This window comes from Musca domestica, unplaced genomic scaffold (assembly GCF_030504385.1).
Source record: "Musca domestica strain aabys unplaced genomic scaffold, Musca_domestica.polishedcontigs.V.1.1 69, whole genome shotgun sequence".
NCBI classification, from domain to species: Eukaryota; Metazoa; Arthropoda; class Insecta; order Diptera; family Muscidae; genus Musca; species Musca domestica.
In genome coordinates, this window is record NW_026712380.1 from 1,196,626 (window position 1) to 1,208,803 (window position 12,178).

Genomic DNA, 12,178 nt, shown 5'->3' on the forward strand with positions numbered 1-12,178 from the left:
TACTCAATCTCAGAGCATCATTTAGTAGATTTTTTTTTCATTTGTTTTCTGGCATAAAACAGCCATGAAAAAATAATTTGTTTTTAAGTTGGACGGATCAAAGATAGACAGACGAATGGTGGAAGAGAAAAAAATGTGTGGGAATTTTATTTTCCAAGATTTATGATAATTATCTTTGTCTGTCTGTTTGTATGACTTTAGTTGTAGCTGTGAATTGATATGTGGCAAAGAAAATCGAGAATGTATTGGGATCGAACGTAATGCATACAGATTTTGTAATTGAAATGATAAAGGTTGGTAAATTTGTATACCCTTCAACACCATGTGTTGGGGGTATTATAAGTTCGATTGGAAAAAAAAATTATGTTACACATCGAAATATTGGACCGACAAATATATATTATAATATATATATTGATCTTCCTATTTTGCCGAGCTGAGTCGATCAAGCTATGCATGTCCGTCCGTTTGTCCATCTTAATTAGTAATCACGCTGCAGGTCGCATTTATGGCCCGATCCTCAAAAAAATTGAAAATGGAGGTGGGGATAAGGTCGGAATAGCAACCTTTTTTCGAGATGATCCCAAAACATTTAGGTGTTGAAATGAACCAAAAGAAAATTGGATTTTTTTTTATTTTACAGTTGCTCTACAGGCCACAATTATATATCAATCGACGCGAAATTTAGCACGAAGTTAGAGGTTAGGGCTGGCCAGAAGCCTATCAATTTGTATTATCATCGAACAATATTTACCGATTGAAAGAGACACTTACGTTAATGTATGATAATTCGATTTAATCCCAGCGAAGTCAGAAATACACGAAAAGGTCACTTCTGACAATTTTATTGATGCTGATATTGACAATTGTCACTCATTCGAAATGGCCTCTTGCCAGAAAAAGGTAAAATTTAAGAAAATCGTGAAGAAATATGGCAATAAAAAACGGGAATATTTTTTATTACACCACAAGGTGGTCCGGGTATTATGTCTTTGTGCATTTGTTTGTAACAGGCAAAAGGAAACGAAATAGACCCATAGTTCCTTTTGAATGATCTGCATAGAGTCACACTCTGAGTCGATTTATGCATATTGTAAACAAAGTACAGGTCGCATTTATTGCCCGATCCATTGTGCAATTTTATTTGTGAAAATTTGCACAAAACCTTTGGTTGGACCCAAGGGCGAACCCTATTGAAATTGGAGATAATCGGTCAAAATTTAGATATAGTTCCCATATAAATCTTCGTCCGATTTGCCTTTTTTTTGCGTCCTATCATCCCAAACAGTATGGAATTTTACATATACGACCAAAATAGGCCTGAAAATAAGTATGCCAAATTTGATCAAAATTGGTTCAGATATATCTATAGCTCCCATATATATTGTTCACCCGATTTGTTATTTTTTATGCACTCTGTAACAATGGTATTTGGGGAAATATATCAATTATACTTTTGCTAAATTTTATCAAGATCGGTTCAGATTTGGATATGGCTCCCATGTATATCTTTGTCTGATTTGCTATTCATTGTGCACCAAAGCTGTAAAATTAGTCGAAATGGGATGGAATTTGGCACTTGCGACTTAATTGCGTTTAGAAGCAAGTACATCGAGTTCGGAGAAAATCGGTTCAGATATAGCTATAGCTTCCATATATACGTTTCATCCGACATGGTGTTTAAGTACAGATTTGGATATAGATCCCATATATATTTTCAACCGAGTTCGGATTAATTGTGCACCAAATGGCCCATATCAGTCCGAATTACCTTAATTTTGGCACATCCGACCGAATTCAGTCTAGAAGCAAGTACATCAAATTTGGAGAAAATTGGTTCGGATATATGTTTCATCCGATGTGGTGTTTTAGTCCCTCACATTCGTAATATGCATTCGATAACAATACCAGATATCAGATACAGCTCTGAAATATGTGTTTCAAATTTTGTCAAGATTTCGGGTTAATTGTGCTCCGAATGGCCAATATTAGTCCAAATGACTTGAATTTTGGCATATTTGACCGAATTCGGTATAGAAGCAAGTACACTAAATTTGGTGAAAATAGCTATACCTTCCGTATATATGTTTCATTCGATTTGGGGCCTATACTCCCTCACACACATAATATGCACTCCACATGAATGATTGGTATTAGATCATTTATGGATCTCGAAAGTACATCAGTCAAATGTTATCGAGATCGGATCCCATCCTATTCTGGATATACCAAATGGCTAGGATTAGCCCAATTTGACTGAATTTTGGCACTTCCGATGGAATTCAGCCTAAAAGTAAGCGCTTCAGATTTAGGTGAAAATCGGTTCAGATATAGCTATATGTTTCGTCCGATTTGGCGTTAAAGTCCCTAACATGCGTAATATGCACTCCCAAACAATGATATTTGATACCGGGCATCAGATACTGCTCCAAAATACCTCTGCCTAATTTTATCGATATCGGTTCAGATTTTTATATAGCTTCCAATATCAGCCCAAATTGAATAGTTTTTTTTTCATAATTAACCGAATTTTACCATTCGGTGAAACTCAGCCCGGTATACCTCTTATTCCAATAAATAGTTTTTCAATATAATCCTTATTGAAATCATATCATGAACTGTACAGCAATGTTATTTGGATAATGGATGGTATGATCTACTTCTTTAAAATTCCCAATATAAACTTGTTTGTTACGGGAGCTCTACTAAATACGCATAGTGGTGTAGGGTATCATATAGTCGGCCCGGATCGACTTATAATTTTTAATTTTACATTTTATAAAGTTTTTTTTTTCAATCTACAACATTATGTGTTGAGGTTATTATATGAAGGTCGCAATTATCGTCCTATCCTCACGACATTTTGCATATGGGCCTAAGATGTTCATTTGAAGGTTCAAATGCTTATAAATGTAAATTTAAGGGTTAAAAAGGACAAAAAAAATAATTTTCCGATATTGTAGTAGCTCTTTCTTTTTAAAAATTGCACTAGTTCAGTTAGAAATGAAAATGTATTTTCTTTTTAAGAAAGGCTAGACCATTCAATAAGCACCTAATGTAATACACTTAATGTACTTAATTCCTCGAAACATTTACCAAGTTCTCCCTTAACATCTATAAACAAAATTTTTGTTTGCAATAAATTCAAAGTCATTTTCGACATATAGAAATCAACATATAACCCCATTTATTTTTTAAAGCAGAAAATCCCTGATTTTTATTTTTAACACTACCAGCATCTTTTCAAATACTATTCATCAATAGAAGAATTCAATCTCTTTAAAAAACATCCAAAACAAGTAAACAAATTTTGGAAATTTTTAATGTATTATTTTAAGTTGATTGTTTTGTTGAGGAAATATTTATGTTATTTGAATATTTTGTTTTATTTGCCCAGTTTAATTATTTTCATTCGTACACAGAATGAAAACGAGATGTATTTTAATGGAGTTTTATCTTTTTCCATTAAGAAGCAAATTTTAATTTCCAATATAGAACATAAATTCCGTATGTAGTTGAAAGATTTACAGCACTTCTAGTATAGATTTTCGAAGAAAAAACGGACAGTTTTCGTTTAAAATTTCAAGAGCGTTAATTATTGAGATTTGTCTTGAGGTTCTATAGAAAAAAGTTTGAGTAATGGGAGTTATGTCCAAATATGAATTGACTTGTAAACAATTTTACAAAAGAATTCCTTTAACACCAAAAGTGATCAGTAGCATATATAGTTCAATTATCATAATTTGCATAGAGAACATTCCACATATAATATTAGTCTTCTGAATCGTGCAGAACAGCATTAAAGTACCGCTACTAACATTATTCACCTTTCACTTAACCATAATCGCAAACACCAGAAGAAACCGCCCACCCCACCCCCACAATAGGCCATCTGAAAAATTCCCCGGCATAGAAGTTTATTACACTTTTGACCGCTGAAAATATTTATTGCCGGAGTAAACACCACACCGCCACCAACAAACATATAAACACCTCGGCGGAATTATTCAAAACTTTAGCACTTTAAAATTCCGTTTATTGGCAATGTGCGTGAACATAAATTACTGTAGGTGGCATGTAGCCGGTCCATTTATTTGTGTTAACGTTTAATTTAAATTTGTTGTAGTTCCATTTAGTTAGTTTAGTTTTCTTCTGTAATTTTAGCACCTTCGATTTGTTTTAAGGGGGAAAAAACATAAAAACTTTAAAAGATAGCCTCAAGCCATAAAATTTTCAGTTTAATGAAAATTAAATAAACATTTCCGATGGACGTATGGCTGCTGGCTTTGTTTATAGCGAATGAGTTGAGTATTTTCAAAGAATTTGACCTTTGCGTATTTTGTTTATATTAGACTGACACTTAGGTTGATTTGTTTATTTAGGTGAATTCAAGAGTTAAAAAAATAAAATAAAATCATTGCAAAAATTAATTTCGATTCGGGATAAAGCGATATTTTTTCAAGTTCCAATAATTAAATATTTTTTGAGCGGCATTTTCAAGAAATAATAAACCATAATCGCGGATTTTAAATGCTACTTTTTAAGGGTCAATATCCAGTAATAATGGATTTTTTAAAGATTTTTTTTTTTTTCAAGGAAAGAATAGTTTTCAGAAAACAGTAGACCAATAATCTGGGATTTCGTTAAATGACTAACAAGACTAACAACCGTAGCATTTTTATACCCTCCACCATAGTATGGGAGGCATATTAAGTTTGTCATTCCGTTCGTAACACATCGAAATATACATTTTAAGCCCTTTATCAGCATAAAATTCGATGTCGATTTAGCTATTTCCGTCCATCTATCCCTCTCCGTATGTAGAAAACACACTAGCTTCCGAACGAAATGAAGTAAGTTGATAAAAATTTACTCAAATGTAATATATGCCTGCAGGACTTTTGGTATTGAAAATGGGTCATGTGAGTCCACGATTTGGTCCCCATATAACGGTACCTCCCTATTTTCAGTATTTTGGGAATGTTTCAAATTTGGTATTTGACGTTTCCAATGGATATAACAGCCTATGACAGAAAATTGTCTGCGCAGGTCCACGTCTTCGTATAGGCCCAATATAACAATACCTCCCGATTTTCGGTATTTTGATAATTTCAGCGACATTATTCACAGAATTTTTGTTTCAAATTTCGCATTTGAATATTGTAATGGCTTATGACAAAAGTTGCTTATGCAGGTCCACCTCGTCGTATAGACCCTAATGTAGGTATTTTTAAGATTTTAACAAATTTTTTAACGGATTTTTTTTTTTTTTTTTTTTGAAAATTGCCATATTTGTTCTTAATGGTTGACGGTATTCATATTATTCAAGGACGAACAGAACATTTTTAAGGACCAACAATCCAATAATCGTAGATTTTTAAGGAATGTTTTTCCAGATACCGATAATCGTGCATTTTTGACCGAGGATATTTTAAAGAATATATTTCAAACCGATCAAAAAACGTGTATTTTTAAGGAAAATGATTCCCTGGAATAATCGTGGATTTTTAAGATGTTTTACAAAGACCAACATATCAATTAAGCTGGATTTTTTAAGGAAAATTTCGAAGGGAAAAACATGTCAAACATCGTGGATTTTTTAGAATTAATTTTCAACGAGCGACGGATCAAATATGGTGCATATTTTAAAGGAATATTTTTTCAAACAAATAATCGAGAATTTTTAATGATGATTTTCAACGACAGAACAGAGAATAATAATCTTGGATTTTTAAGGAATATTTTTTGAAGGACACAGGGAATAGAAATGTTCGATTTTTTAAAGACCAGTAATCATGGATTTCTTAGTCAATATTTCCTGAAGAACCAACCATCAAAAATCTTGATTTTTTTAGGATTATTTTTCAGGGACTAAAAGATTTTTTAAGATCTTTTCTCAAGGACCAAAAGAACAATGAACGTTTATTTCTTAAAAATATTTCCTGAAGAACCTACAATAAATAATCTCGGTTTTGTTTTGGGAATAATTTGCAAGGACCAACCGACCAAAAATCGAGGACTTTTTGGGACATTTTCAAGGACTAAAAAAAACATAAACGTGGTATTTAAGGAACATTTTTAAGGACCGCATCCCGTATTTTTTGATGAATATTTTCTGAAGGACCAAAAGATCAATAATCATTGAATTCTAAAGGAATATTTCCCGAAGGACCGACGACAAATAATCTCGATTTTTTAGGGAATATTTTTCAAAGACCAAAGACCAATCATGCATTTTTAAGGAAAAATTTTCAAGGACAAAGAAACCTAAAAACATGGTGTTTTAAGGAATATTTTCAAGGACCAACATACCAATATCTGTAGATTTTTAAAAAATATTTTTTCAAGGATCAACAGTACAATATCAATAGAATAGAGAATATTTGTCAAGGATTTTTTTAAGAATATTTTTTGAAGGACCAACAGAGAAATAATCTTGGATTATTTGATTATTTTTATCAAGGACCAACAGACACATTAATTCAGATTTTCTGAATAATATTTTATTAAGGACGAGGAAACCAATAACCAACTGAGTAAAAATATTGCATTTTTATGGAATAATTTTTTAATGACTAACAGAGCAAAAATTTCCAAAGACATGAACTTTTTAACTAAGGTCTAATTACCTTGGAGATCTTTATATGTTCATTTGCATTGGAAAACATAATATATTGGGGATCATTACAACGTATTTTCGCCCTAGAAGACCTGGAAATGGGCTGCTATACCTAAAAGAGATATTGAAGTTTTTTTGATAAATAGAAGGCCTGATGGAGGTATTCGATTTTCAAAGAACTTCTCTTCGAACCCGTAAAAGATCTTCCACCCACTGTATTTTAATCACATATAAAGGAGTTCAAATCATAGAAGATTGTAGAAGTTTTTTTTACCCATTGAAGGATAAAGGCTTTAAAGAGGGTCTTCTAACCGAAAATGACCTGCAACATATTCTCTATCCGAAGAAGACCTGCTTGAAGTCTCCTATCGGTAAAAGAACTGTAGAGATCTTTTGTCCATAGAAGACCCTTAGACCATATTCTATCCGTAGAAGTCATTTCGAAAGTCCTTCATCCGTAGAAGACAAAGTTTTCGACCAGCAGAACACTTTTACAAAATCTTCTCTCCGTTGGAGACCTGTGGAAGGTTTTTTATCCGTAGAAACAGCCTACATTCAAAAGAAGACCGATAGGGGATCTTCAATCTGTAGAGGACCTGTATACCAACCACAGATGACCTGTAAAAATCTTAAAAATGTCACTGTTCCGTAGAAGGCGAATATAAGGTCAAAAGAAGACTTGTTAAAGGTATTTTATTCAATAGAGTCTTCCATCCTGTAAAAAAATTCGAAAATATTTCGCATCTATAGAAGATCCACATCCCGTTGAAGGCTTTGTTTTCGTAGGAACCCTATATATACTAAACGAAGAATTCCTGTAAAAGCTGTCGAACCCATAGAAGAACTGTAGAAATTCGTTATACACAGACGACGGATATAAGGTCCTCCATAAAGACATGTCCATAGAAGACGGATAGAATTTGTTTTATGCACAGAAGGCCAGAAGAAATTTTTTTATGCATATGATATGTAAGCAGATAGTCTTCAACTCATTGAAGTTCTCTGTAGTCCTTCCATTCTAAGTAGACCCACAAAAGCTTTTCCATCCTAATAAGTTCTACTTTTTGTAGAAAATTTGAATGATGTCTTCAATTCATTGATGTAGAAGGCTCACCCATAAGAGTCCTAAAGGAGTTCCTCAATTCGGCGAGGACATGCAGAAGTTGGACTCAGGAAGTCTCAGTTGTATGAAAGACTAATAGACGATCTTCGACACATAAAAGATATTAGGGAAGATAGTGATTCCTAGAAGAGTTATAAAAAATAACTACCGTTCATAGCAGACCTATAAAATGTGTTCGAGCCATAAAAGATATATTGTGTATAAATTTTCTATATACGACCTGTATAAGGTCTTTTATACATGGAAGGACCGCTAGAGATCTTCTATGCGTAGTAGATATGTATAAAGTCTTTAGTAATACAATATGATCTATATAGGTATTTTGTCCACAGAAGGTCAGAGATCATGGTCATGATCAGCATAAAATGTCCGTCTGTCCGTCTGTGGCAATCACTAACAGAATTTTTAACGATTTTTTTTTGAAAATTGTTAAATTTGTTCCAAATGGTGGAGGGTATTCAAAGTTCGGACCGGCCGAACTTACAACTTTTTTACTTGTCTTCCTTTGGACAATCTGTTAAACAGCTCCAGAGCTCAAGCGACCTTTAGGAGGACATGAACCGTTTTAAAACCCCATTGCGTTAAATTTGTAAAATTCAATAGCTCTAATATCAAATATCATTTAATTGTCCAAAAAATTGTGTTCAAAATTTTATTGCTCCATTTAAATATGAATTTAAAGCCTTTATGTAAATTAATTATTTAAACCATAAATTATGCATACAAGTACCAACATATTGCCGCACACATACACTCTCTCATACAACCCAAATACACACATACAGCAAACATGGATAGCTTGAAGTGTAAACAAAAATTAATATCTTAACGAATTAGTATAATTTTTAGAGCAACAAATTTAAATATTTACAAGGAACACACACACACATTTACTCATACATATATATACAGACAAACACCTAGGTTAATATTTATAAGGAAACACGGAGAAACACTAGCAGCAGTAGCAGTGGTGGTCATGTCAAGGCTGAAGAAGAAGGTCTCGGTGTATAGAGAGACTGTCTTGGAATAATAAAAACCGGTAAGACAAGCTAGCAATAACATTGGGCATCCGACATTCCATTCCATAAATAAATGATGTTGTTCATTATAAAGCTGATGATGTTCAACACCCGAGTAATGATGTTTAGCCATCACTACTCCCACCCCAGGGGTGCTACAACTCCAAACTCGAGACACAGTGGGAGCATAAGTTGTCATCAATTTAGTACTACACCCAGTGGCAATAGATGGGCAGACAAACATACCTACATGTACTACGCATGATTTGAATAGACAATTTCAAATATTAGCAACAACAACAACAAGTGGTAAAGACATCCATAGGCATGAATTCTCATATCCGCACTCCAAAGGACATGCTGTAATTTCTTTAACTCCTCGACTCCTGCCCATATTTTGTTTGTTACGCTGCCGTCTCTTGCATTGTCAGAATTTGGAGTTTATATTACTGCTGTTACAGTTGTTGTTATTGCTGTCATCATGGCAAGTGCCATATGTTGGAGTCATACATACATCGAGACACACACACACGCATACGCTCACAATGCCATAAGTGTAGTTAAACATTCAAATAAGAGGTAAAATTACTACAGAATAGCAACATTAAATTACCATTTAACATTCTTTGTATGCCACAATGCTTTGGCATTAGCTTGTCCCTTCGCCCTGCTTTGGTGTTACTCATTCTTAGGATGTCTGGTTTGGGAGCAGTGTTACCACTATTTGCATAGATAAATATTTTTTATAATAGAAAGTTAGAAGGAGGTGTACAGGCATATATACTAGTATTTTATTCAAAAAAAAAAAGTTATTGTAAGGTGAGATTTTTATTATTCTTAGATTTAAGCTTTGACATCATCTTCTGAAAATTCTGAAAATAATTGAAAAATACTTTTTTTATTCGTGCCTTTGAAATTGCCATTCCAAAATCGATAATAGGCTTTCAAAAACATGAAGTGTATTTTTAACAAGTACAAAAGCTGTAAGTTCGGCCTGGCCGATCTTTGAACACCCTCCACCAAAATGACTCGTAAGCAGAATAAATCGCAATATTCCATTCGAAGAGTTCCATCTTAAAGAATTTCTTCGCTTGGCCGAAAGTGGTGAGCTGCCTAATTAGGTTTTCTCCGATGAGAAAATATTCGTGCCAAAGGTGACAATTCGAACAAATATATACTCATTCTAAAATTTGATGCTATTTCCCACTTGTTTTTGCTTTCATTCAATAAATTAAAAAAAAAATGTAACTAGTAAAAAGGTTGTAAGTTCGGCCGGGCCGAACTTAGCATACCCCCCATCATTTCGTACAAATTTGGCAATTTGCAAAAAAAAAAAATTAAAATTCTTTAAAAATTCTATTAAAATCTTAAAAATACCGATTATAGCCGTATATTAGGGTCTATACGACGACGTGGACCTGAAAACGCAATTTTTGTCATAAGCCTGCACAGACAATTTTCTGGCATAAGCTGTAGTATTCATTACGAACTTCAAATACAAAATGTGAAATAGTTCCGGTAAATAATGTGGCTAAAATCATCAAAACACCGCATATCGGTGACCCATGCAAAAATTTTGGAAGGATTTCTATCAATAAATGGGTGTTTTATATCCATAGAAGCATATTTTAAACCCACAGATGTATTTCGATCCGTAGAAAACATATCAAGGCTATTCGTTCCACACAGGAGCTATATAAGACCTTCATAAGGTATAATATCCATAGAATTTCCACAATAGGAATAGGGAATAAGGATTCCGGAATAAGTTTTTTTATAAGTATTGAGTCTGTAGAAGGTCCAAGTAATTGAAATATCTAAAGAAGGACAGTTTGCATTCATGAACAAAATAGCTCCTAAGCACATAAGAGGTCATATATCCTTTAAAGATGTACTAGTCCGTCTGTCCGTCTATCCGTTTGTCCGTCTGTGGAAATCACTCTAGCTTCCGAACGAATTGAAGTAGATTGATAATTTTTATTTTGTTATGTCTGCTGGACCATTGGGGACGTGGACCACCTAGGTCCACGTTTTGGTATAGCCCCCATATAACGGTACCCCCCAATATTCGATATTTTGATGATTTTAGCGACATTATTCACCGGAATTGTTTCAAATGTGGTATTTGAAGTTCGCAATGGATACTTCAGCCTGAGACAGAAAATGGACCAAGTAGGTCCACGTCTTCGTATAGCCCCCATATATAATGATTTTAGCGGCAATTTTTACCGAAATTATTTCAAATTTCGCATTTGAAGTTCGTAATAAATGCTACATCCTATGACAGAAAACTGTCTGTGCAGGTCCACGTCTTCGTATAGCCCGCAGCGGTACATCCCGATATTCGGTATTTTGATGATTTTAGCGACATTATATACAGGAACTATTTAACATTTGGTATTTGAAATTCGTTATGGATACTACAGCCTAAGACAGAAAATGGTCTATGTAGGTCTACGTCTTCGTATAGCCCCCATTTAACGGTACCTCCCTATATTCGGTATTTTGATGATTTTAGCGACATTATTCACCGGAATTGTTTCAAAATTTGATATTTGAAGTTCGCAATGGATACTAAATCCTAAAACAGAAAATTGTCTGTGCAGGTCCACGTCTTCGTATAGCCCCCATATAACGGTACCTCCCGATATTCGGTATTTTGATGATCTTAGCGACATTATTTACCACATTTTTTTTTTCAAATTTAGTATTTGAAGTTCGTATTGGATACTGCAGCCTATGACAGAAAATTGTCTGTGCAGGTACACGTTTTATAACTCCCATAATACCTCCCTATATTCGGTATTTTGATGATTTTATTGATTTGATGATTTTAGCTACCTTAAAAACTGATTTTTTTCAAGTTTCGTTTTCGAATATTGTAATAGCTAGTGACAAAAGTTGCCTGTGCAGGTCCACGTCCTCGTATAGACCCTAATATACGGCTACATTCAACATTTTTAAGATTTTAAGAGATTTTTTTTTTTTTGAAAATTACCAAATTTGTTCCAAATGTTGGAGGGTATTCAAAGTGGCGGAACTTACAGTTTTTTTACTTGTTTTTTTATTTTATATATATATATATATATATATATATATATATATATATATATATATATATATATATATATATATATATATATATATATATATATATATATATATATATATATATATATATATATATATATATATATATATATGTATATTATAATATATATAATATATATGTATATTATAATATTTTAACGGTATTTCTTAAAAACTTAACGATTAAGTTATGAAAGTCGTAAAATATTTATTAAAAACTTACTATTAAAGCTCATATAGCCCTTCAAGAAAATTCCTAGAAAATCTGCGATTAAAACGCTAATATCCATCCATCAAAAAATAGCTATGAAAAATACAGTAATA